The sequence below is a fragment of the Lonchura striata genome, chromosome 10, assembly GCF_050655825.1.
Source record: "Lonchura striata isolate lonStrDom1 chromosome 10, ASM5065582v1, whole genome shotgun sequence".
In the NCBI taxonomy this organism is placed as follows: domain Eukaryota; kingdom Metazoa; phylum Chordata; class Aves; order Passeriformes; family Estrildidae; genus Lonchura; species Lonchura striata.
Window position 1 is genome coordinate 5,457,411 of NC_140712.1, and position 10,391 is coordinate 5,467,801.

Sequence of the window (10,391 nt, forward strand, 5' to 3'; positions counted from 1 at the left end):
TGGTGCCTATGGGCCCTGCAGCAAGGTACCCTGCTGGAAATCAAACTGAGGAAAGGGAGCTTCTGTGGGGAGGAGAGGACTTCAGGCACTTCCCCCTGTGCCTCCCTTTCCTTTGGCTACTAAGTGCTAACCCAGGCTAAAGGGAAGGAGAAGGGGTGGCCTGAGGGGACTGAGGGCACCCTCAGCCAGGTGGCAGAGAACACTGAGTGGGGTGGGAATGTTCATCTGCTGGAGGGCAGGAGGGCTCTGCAGAGGGACCAGGACAGGCCAGATCCATGTGCCAGGCCAATTGTATGAGGTTCTACAGGGTGAAGAGCTGGGTTCTGTCCTTGGCTCACAACTCCCTGCAGTGCTACAGGCTGGGGCAGAGGGACTGGAAAGCTCCCCACAGGAAGAACATGGGCACAGCTGAACACGAACCCGGGAGAAGGCTGATGGCACCTGGGCTGTAGCAGCAATGCTGCTGCAGCAGGAGCAGGGCAGTGAGCATCCCCCTGTGCTGGGCACTGCTGAGGCCACACCTCAAACTCTGGGGTCAGTTCTGGGCTCCTCACAAGGAAGACATGGAGTGCAAGGGAGGTTTAGGTTGGAAATTAGGGAAAAATGTCTTCCCTGAAAGGGTCGTCCAGCCCTGGCAGAAGCTGCCCAGTGCAGTGGTAGAGTCACCATGCCTGGGGATTAAAAAGCTGGGTGGATGTGGCACTTGGGGACACAGGTCAGTGGTGGAGCTGGCAATGCTGTGTCAGAGGTTGGACACAATGATCTTAAGGGTTTTTTTCAACCTTAACAATTCTCTGATACTGTAATTGCTGGATTGGTCTGTGTCTCACAAGTGGGATGGACCCTGACTGGTTGCAGAGGTAGGATTTATTACCTGTCTGCATCACACAAGCAAAAAGCAAGAGACACAGAGAAACGACAACATCCACACAAATCTAGATCAAAGACAGGATGGCATCTTATGCAAAGCCTTTTTCTACGTATTCTTTGAACCAACAGCATAAAAGAAAAGGTGTAAAGTCATTATACTCTAACCAATAAGAAAAGGACCCATGTGGGTTTAACATTAACAAAAGGACTTCTGTGAACTTCAAATAATACACAATAATTCATTATTTAAGATTGAAACTTTTTCTATCTTTGCAAAGCATATATCTAGGACTTTTCACATCTTGAACTATCAGTAAGTTCTTGTTCTTTCTTGTTCCCTATGATAAATATAAATGTATTCATTTGGTTCTTAACTTTCTAGCTTCCCAAGAGAAAGTTTTGAAATTTCCTAGCTTTTCTCAGCTTTATGTCTACTTTCTGAGACCTTTTTACACTTTCTAGAGTCTTTGACCTTTTTATATTCCTACAGTAATGGGGGAGAACAGTTCAGCAACTGCCCTTACTCACAGCTCATCACTAGTGGTGAATAATTAACATCAAACCATGGCTAAGTGGCTCTGTGCTGTATGGCCAGAGCTGAGGCAGGTGTGTACTTACACACTGGGTATCAGTTTCTTACCCATCCACCTGGTTTTGCATATCTGACATAGGAATGTTTCAAGGAGATCAGTGAGATACTGAGGATTGAGAGACTTAGTTATTTAGTTTCAGTCAATAAACAGAATCTATGATTCTAAATTCTATACTCAGAGAATATAAACTTTCACAGAAGCAGGTCATTAAGTAAAGCATTCTTGTTGAAGTAGCAAAACGTTAATTCTCTGTTAATAGTCAAGTGCACAAAAGAAAATTTACACAGTTTATTTCAGCACACAAAATAAAATTTTTTTGGGTGTATATTCCACACCTCAGCCTTGCCCTGCTGAAGTGCTGTGACACACAGATTGTCTGTGCTCACCCAGTGCCAGGGCACTGCAGGATGATGGCTCAGACACAGCTCAGTACTTGCAGTCCTATGCAAGTGGCAAAAGCCTTTGCTAAAGCAGCTCAGGTACCTGCAGAGCCACTGCTGGGGAGGCCTGTCTGAATAGAGCCAACCTGAACAGAAACACACATGCAACTATTACTGCTTGTGACAATATTTATTTTACATTGAATAAAGAAGGAATTTAACTTGTACACCTTTCCCTATCAATTACTGGTTTTGTTAGCTTCCTTTAGGCCCTTATAAGACATTAGGAAGCAGAATTAGATGGCCAAGCTCACCTTCATGACAGCTCTGAACAGCCCCAGCTTTCAAACTGCATCAGCTGCACACGTGGGTGGGCAGGAAGAGTGGATTTCTGTCAGGCCAGGGAGCAAAGGACATCAGCAGTGAGCACCAACACGGGAGCTGTTGGGCCTCTGCTTCCCTCTGCTCCCCAGAAGTGCCAGGGGAGGTTTCAGCAGGTGAAGAGCAGCAGGTTCATGGCTTGAACAGATCCTGCCCTGAAGTCCTTGGGCTCACACTGACTGCCCTTTTCCCCTGCCAGTTCCTGGCACAAACCTTCCCCCCTGGATCCCACTGAAATACCAAAATGCAATTTTACATGCAAACTACGCAAAAGGCTGTTTCTTCCCCAAACCGAGGAATAATTTGAAAACTTGCCAGTGTTGCTCATGAGCTGCACAGGTCATGATGACCTGAGAGCTGAAAGGAGCTGAGGAGCCTCTCCCCAGGCCAGGACATCCCTGGGAGCCAGTGCCAGCACAGCAGAGCTGGGAGCTCAGCAGAGCAAGGGAAACCCCAGAGCTGGCTTGCACCAAGGGGCTGGGACCTCTGGCACTGGCAGTGCTGCTCCCAGGGCCTCCCCCACTGTCACACACACTCCTGATTTGCCATCCAACTTTATTCCTGCACAGCCTGGTGGTCTCTCATTAAGACCAAAATTTACAGAGCATATTTCAGCTTTTATAAAACCCACTGTGCTTTCTAAAGATCCACCTTGTCTTCCAGGCAAGTGAAATAACACTTTCTGTCTATGGCTCCTGGGGTTGTTTTCCCTCTTTATTTTTAAAATATTATTTAGATCTTGCAATGCCTATTTCTCAGCCAGACTGTCAGGGATGTTAATGAGATTTATCCGCACAGCCTCTCTCACTCTCTGCCCCCTTTCATTCTTTGACATACAAGTGCTTTTATGTTGCAGGAAATGAGGACAACAGAAAGCTGCAGATCCCATGAATGTAAAAATTGTCTTGAAGGCATGGAACAATCCAGCCCTAATTACAGCCAGCTGGAGCCTGTTCTCTTTGCACTGATACTTAGATAATTAACTGAATACTGACTGATGCAAGACTCAAGTATGTCACTACCACTCAGATATTCAAGGTTAATTTTTGTATCCATCACCAACATCAAGCTTAATGGGTATTATCAGCTAAACTCTTGAAAATCAGTAACAAAGACTCATAGTCAGGACTATTTTTTCTTCAGTGAGCTTGGTGTCATCTTTCCTTAGCTGCAGAAGAAATGTCTTTTACATTAACAAGGCAAAATCATAAATTTTGATCCATTTAATACTTGTAAATTCACTCACTTAAAGCCTTAAATACACTGAAACCACAACACTGGTGTACTAAAATACACCCCAAACTGTTCCAGTGGGCATGACTGCAGTAATACCTGTTTATTTCTCATAGTATGGCATCTTTAAATTGGTGGGTGTGTGCATCCTCTCCATATGCTTTATATGGATGCTGAAAGCAAACAGTTTTATGCTGAAAACTAAATATCCTGATCTGAATGCCAGTGCATATATCTGAAACTATTACAGGAGGGGACAGCAGAGATAGTGCTCAAGAAACCTGAAATGTCTGTAAGTCAGAACTACTGATCACTTCTGCTCCTGCATGGAACAAGACATGTTTAGATTGTGAGGTACCTGAACTGTGCTGTCAGCAAAATAAATGAAAGAGGAAGTCAGTACCAACAAGAGAAAGTTGTCTTAGTTCCATTTCCAGCAGTGCTTTCCTGGAAAGAGGGATTTTGGGACAGATTCAATCCCTCTGACTGGTTTGCAGCTGCACTGATAGGAGAAAACAAGGTGTCACTACTTGCTATCAAGTGGTACTTTTATTCCTAGTTACTAATTCAAGAAAACACTGTGAAAAATTGGAAGTATTGTAACCTGGTAAAGATGTTAATAAGAACAGCAATACAGCACAGCAAAGCCACAGTAGAAGAGGAACAGAACTATTCAGTAATTGTTAGAGCTTGGGCAGGGCTATGCAGCAGATAACCAGCACACATCTCAGCAGCCTGCAGTGCTGTTTGGACATCTGGGTGGGGAGGCAGGAATCTAAAGAATCCGGAATAGGGATTCTTTTCATTTTGTATTTTATTTGTCCTCGCACCTTCTTATCTAGCAATAGAAAAATAAACAATCCCAGTTATGTTTGCACATGGCCTACCATACTCCTTCAGTAGGAAAAGTCTGAATTTTGTGAAATATCTCTGGAATGCCACTGTAATGTAAATCACAAAGCACTGACACCACAGTGCAAGTTAAAGTGTAACCTGCAGTTTTCCCGAAGAGAATACACAGAATTTATATCACCAGAAATGGAAAGCAACAGAACAAAAATAAAAGTTTAGCAAAAAAAGTAGGTTAACTCGTATAGAGAATGATACATAAGACAAGGCTGAAAAAGAAAGCAAGGCAGGTATTTTTGGAAATATTTTGAAGTCTCTTTAAAGCCCTGCCTCTTTCCCTGTGAAGTACTTCTGCTTAAAATATAGATATGCTAATGTTCGTATTGAAGATAGCAATGATTGGGCTGAAAGAACTCCTCTTTGGAAGAGCAAAGAAAGACTGTGCACCATCAGCAGCTGGTTCTGAGCATTTTCAGACTTATCCTGGGGAGAGTTAAGGAATCACAGAATCACTGGGGGTGAAGGGGTGTCTGGAGGTCATCTAGTCCAGCTCCAGGGAAATGGATGTTTGAGAGGAAAAGTTGCATTCTGGATAAATTGAAGAAACCTTTGAATCTGAGAAGACTCCAAAACTCCAATTATTTTGTGTTAAAGGGGGCACGAGAAGTGCTGCTGCAGCAACTCCCTGGATGAGGTGGTTGCTGTAGTACCCAAGGGCATCCAACATTGCCCAGAACCTTGGGACAGTGGCACTACCTGCACTCCATGGAAATGATTATTGCTTGCAGCAGGTTGAAAAGTGTTAATTATCTTTTTCACCTAGAAGTTCATAGTTTTCTTAATTAGCAGGATCTGAACTGCATGCAGGTTTCTTTTTCTGGTTTGGGAATTTTTTTTTGTTTGGAAGAATGGGAATGTGTTTCTTGCCAAGGCCACATCGCATAATAACAGACTAGAGAAAAATGAAAGGACCCAGTATGAAAAATACAATGCAATTATCACCAACTGAGCAGCTGATAAAAGAAATGACAGAGTAAAATACACAAGTTTCACATGATGGAAATTCAGGGAAAGTGAATTTGTCATAAATATTGAGCAAATGAAAAGAGGAGACCTCACCATAAGCAAGGCCTCTCACCTCCCAGCCACTAAAAATTTCCTCCTCCTGCAATAAGCAATCTACCACCCCATCACAGAAGGACCCCCAGCAGCAGAGCTGCTTGGATGGAACTTTGGCATGGCCAAAATGAAGAGCAGGAGCCCCTCACAATTACAAGATAATTTTACCATTTTGTCCTGTTTCTTTGAAATTTCCAACCATCACACCAGCATGAATTTATGCAAACACAGCATCAGCTGCCCTTTATCAGCTAAACTGACAAGGACAGAATTTTTAAGACACTTGTGATGGGCACATTTCAAAGATAAATCTAAGTGAAAACAGAGACTACTGCAAGCATGAAAAATCTGAACTGCCTTCTGGAAAGAAGTGCATATAGGGACATGGAATAAATATTATTAAGCTATTGTTGCTTAGTCTGTCAATGTTTCCATTTTGAATCAGCCTTCAGCCATTAAAACCTCAGATGGAAAAGTCCGGTTGAACCTGACAAATGAACAAGCCAGGTCTCGGGAAGAAAAAAAAATTGTTCTTCCTTAACCTCAAACACATCCTGACTTCTGTGTCTTCAGCTTCTTTTGAGATAAATATCCTCAATTTTGCATCTTTATTTTGTACATGTGTAATTGCAGTTCAGATGTTTCCTTATCTATTCCCTGTTGTGCCCTGAGAGGGAAGCAGCTTTCTGCAGGGGAGCACACCCAGCACAGTCCTCTGTGCCCAGAGCTTCTCCAAACTGCAAGCACACAGAAACTGATACAGCACTTGGAATCTGGAAAAATGTTCAGGAATGCACAAAGGAAATGCACTATAGAAATGTAAGATCATTAAAAGAATGTTATTATGATTATTATCCTAAAAATCCATCCAAGTGAGTAGCCCCTGCCTGTCCCTGCAGGTACCTCGCTTTGTCTGCAGCTCACATGGATCACAACAGGCTCCTCTTCAGTGCCAACATTTTCTGCTCCTTCCTTGTTCTTTGTGCCAAGCCCAAGATAAGCAACAAAGGCTGGTGGTGCTTCTGCAGGAGGCAGTGGGCAGTCTCCTTTCATGCACACAGGCTCGTGCTCTGTACAGTAGTGAGGGAGCCTCTGCAAACATGTTCCTGGTGCAGTTTTTTCAATGGAAAGCATCCCAAAGAATGTGTGTGGGTGCTGTGTGAGGGACAGGAGCCTGACAGGGGCCTCAGAAACCACCTCTGTGTGGCAGCAGAGCCAGGCAGGCTGAGGTGTGTGAGCTGCCCACAGCCTCCTATTGTTCCTGGGAAGGTGGCGACTTCCTCTTCATTGAATCTTTCCCCTTACTTTGCTCTTCCTTCCTCATGATAAATGCAGTTTTTATTTTTCCAACCAATTCAACATTACTTTTAGAAATTTTATCAGTCATTCAGACTTCAGTCAGTGAGTCAAGCGGAAAAAATGTGTTCCCCAAGCTGAGAGAAAACCCTCCCATGTAAAATCCCCGAGCCAAGAGCACCTCCCAGGCAACATCCTCCAGCTGTTCTCAGAGACAGAAAGAATATGTGCACTCCAACAGTTCCCACCTAGGCCATTCCAGAGCATCTCCAGCAGGAAGGAGATCTGTCTGCCCACAGCAGCAATCCCTGGCTCTTCCCAGGTCTCATCCCACCCAGTTCTTTCCTCAACTACAAAATCCTCTTTGTGTTCAGCTGATTAACATCTTCCTGTGCCAGTAGAAGAATCTATCCCATAGCATTGTTCTCCCTGTTTCTGGGCCTCTGATTGTCACTTTTATCAGCTAAATAATAGTAATTTGAATGCAGAAACAATTATGGGAACCTATTTGCTCAGCTGAAGTCCTTGTCCCTGGCAGATTTAGAGTTAGTGCTGTTTTGTCAAAGGCTGAATGCGTGAAGAAGTTGCTCTGCCAGGCAGGGATGTACAAGCGAACAGACAAAACACCTTCCAGTTTTCTAGGAATGCTTCCTCTAATGATGGTGGTTGGAACCTGTTTGTATCCTCTCCTGACTACCTACATACAGACAAGCCAAGGTGGTGCATTTTCCTCAGTAAAAATGGGCAAGAGTTTGTGACTAGGACTGCTTTGTAACTTGTGCTGCTCATATTTCTGGCTCTAAAGTGCCCTACAGAAACCAAACATCCCACTGAAGTGCTCCAGCACCAAAACTTTTGCAAAATAGACATGAGAGCTGGAACTGTCTTTTTCTTGTTCTCATTAGACATGTGAGTGAATCAGATCTAAGGATCTGTGCACACCTTCAAAGAGAAAGGACTGCAGGGCTACAGGGAACAACAGAGAAAAGGCATTAATGAGAGCACAGTAAATCTGAAAACTTGAAAGAAGAAAAACATTTTTCTTTTAAGTTCTTTCTGAGCTTCATTTGCCACCACTGCAGATGGAATCTGCAAGCCCTCCCTTCCTGCCAATGCAGCAGAAGACACTGACACAGTACAGAAACAACTCTGGCAACAAACCAGACAATTCCTGAAGAGGGGAACTCACTGAGGGAGGAACCTGGCAGCCTCCTGAGCACCTGATGCACTGGCTGAGCTCTAAGCTATTGGTTGGGAGGCTCCTAAGTGCTGGTCTGTGCTCTCACAAGAGACACAGGAGCTCAGTGTGGATTTCAGACAGAATTGCTACATTAATGCTGACCATTTTCTGAAATCTCACCCTTAACCTCACAGAAATTAGGACGGAATTCTTCTGGGGCACTGACTGTTCTCTCACTGAAGTTCTAACACAGACTATGCTGCAGGGCTGGAATGAATACCTCACCTGGACTGGTAAATAAGAACAGGTATATCTGTGAGGCTCAGAAATGCAGGTCTAATTTTTCTACCACCTGTCACAAAGAAATACTGTCAGATCTGTTCACTCTCCCTAAAAAAAAAAAAGAGGGTAGAATAAGAAAGAAGCATTTCAAACAAAACCACAGCACACAACAGATTTCCTTTGTTTTATTCATGACAAATGAAAGGAATGTGGTGAGATGTCAATTTTGATATATGCAGTTACATCACTGTTTTCAAACTAAGGCAGATTCTATCGAGCTGGGGTTTAGCGAGGCTTTGAAGAGAGTACAAACACCTCCTTTCACTCTCTTGCCTCAAAAGACATGGAAACATCATCTTGGTGTGGTATTAAGGATGTGGTAATTCCTCTCTACCCTTTTAAAAGCTTCTGTTTTTAGTGGCCAGTTCTACATTGTTACAAAGGCACAGAGCCCAAAATGGGATAGCAACACAGAGCTGGGGGGTCATTCTGCTCCCAATTTAACTTGAAAAAGTAGCACAGTTTTGCATTCCTGACTAGTAATCCGACCTTAGGAAGACAGGCATAGAAGTACTCAGATGTTCAATACCCAGCTATGAATGGCAGAGAAAAAGATAGGCAAAATAAAGAAGAGTAAAGAAAAAAAGAAAACAGAAAAAGATTTTTGAGGAAAAATTGAATGTCAGCAGAAAAAAAGCGAACTTCCTAGTGTGTCATATCAGCATGTCTTTCCACAGGTTTCAGGAGTCACACCAAGTACTTAAAATATACCAAAAAAACCAGGGACAGAGCTACTTCTACAACCTGTTCCAAACTGCAGTGTGCTGGGCATTGGGTAGGAAGACAGTCAGTAATGGATAAAAATATTTTTGTTTTTCTAAGATGAAGACATGGGACGAACCCACAGGAAGAAATTTCAACTACAGATAAAACACCAGATACTAAAATTCCAACTTTTTGCTAATGAATGAAGCTCACAAAATCACATGTTTGGCTCTTGTAAGATTTCTCTATTTAAAATCTGGTAGTAGTAAAACAAGATCATCCACAATCCAAATTATCCTACAGTACTGTACTAGAAATCAGATAACAGAAAACAAGTTACCGCTTAAGTCTGAGGCACTGAATCCATTCTCATGTCAATGGCTGGCTTGGCAAAACCTCCTGCAGCCACTGGTAATAAATCCTGCTGAAAATTTCAAAACTTCTGACTTGTCCAGACAAATTTGCTTCACCCCCTTCTCTTCATGACTACTGGTCAGGACAGGAACATTTTCTGTGAAAGACAGACAAGAAGATTATTTCAAACAAATTTCAAATCTGATTTATTTTAAATTTTCCTTCAGGAGTGACCTCCTGATATCTTAAATGCTGCATGAGCTGAGTAAAAACCCAGTTGAATTCTTTTCAGCATTCTGGCTGCATAGCTGGCACTCCAGACTTTTGTCCTTAGCATTCCCATTTCTTTCCCATTCCCCAGGAGCACACTGCTGCAGACTTCCTTTAACTTTATCTGCCCAAGAGCCATGTTGCAGCTCTGCAATGAAGATAGGTTGGAGGCACAGGCTGAGGAACAGCCTGTAGAACCTATTGGAAGAATGAAGGACTTTTCCTGGGAAAAGGAGCAGAACTCTTTGGAGTTATTCAAGGAGACAGCTCTGTCCAGTTCTCCTGGGGTTTTGTTTGTGGGGTTGGTTTTTTTTCTCCTCCTCTGGTATTCTGCTTCTTGTGACTTCAAGTGGGAACACATTTGTGGGTGACAAAGTTGGCAGAAAGAAACACAAATTATTTATGTAACAGAAGCCACAAATAACAAGGAGCAAAGTACTTCAACTTCTGTGCAAAGCAAACACAGCCTGGTGAGGGCACAGACTGAGCAGCATAACCAGAGTGCCTTGACAACGATTATCACCACAAAAGGACTTTTTAGGACATTTGAAAGTAAGATTCTGAAAAGCTCTGCAGATGAGTAGCAACAAGTGAGATGAATAAGAATTATCCTAAGAGAAAACACACATTATGTTTTTGAAAATGGACTTAATGACAAGGGAAATATCCTCGCATTGAAGGCAGGTAAGGGAATAGCCACTAAATCAGACTTCAACTTGTCTAAATAGAGATATTAGAGATGAGTCAAAAACTTACTCTGGATGGAGAATATTGAATCTTCTCCTAACCCGAGTGTTACCAACCAATTTGCTTTTGCAG

General features: G+C 43.0%; 1 protein-coding gene and 1 long non-coding RNA gene across 8 annotated transcripts in view; one reads left to right on the forward strand and one right to left on the reverse strand.

Annotated features, from left to right (window-relative positions):
- The window catches only part of PEAK1 (pseudopodium enriched atypical kinase 1), a 110,113-nt gene that overhangs the window by 52,729 nt on the left and 46,993 nt on the right, over nucleotides 1-10,391 (reverse strand). For 5 of the 7 annotated variants that reach the window (XM_021543420.4, XM_021543413.4, XM_021543416.4 and 2 more), the window contains exon 2: nucleotides 9,289-9,459. The exons of the other annotated variants lie outside the window; for them this stretch is intronic. The gene's annotated coding sequence lies outside the window, so the exon portion shown is untranslated. The remainder of the gene's footprint in view (nucleotides 1-9,288; nucleotides 9,460-10,391) is intronic. 7 annotated transcript variants of the gene reach the window in all.
- Nucleotides 1-10,391, forward strand: part of LOC116184013 (uncharacterized) — a 54,209-nt gene that overhangs the window by 7,605 nt on the left and 36,213 nt on the right. The window contains exon 3 of the long non-coding RNA XR_014957562.1: nucleotides 9,664-10,256. This is a non-coding gene — a long non-coding RNA (uncharacterized LOC116184013). The remainder of the gene's footprint in view (nucleotides 1-9,663; nucleotides 10,257-10,391) is intronic.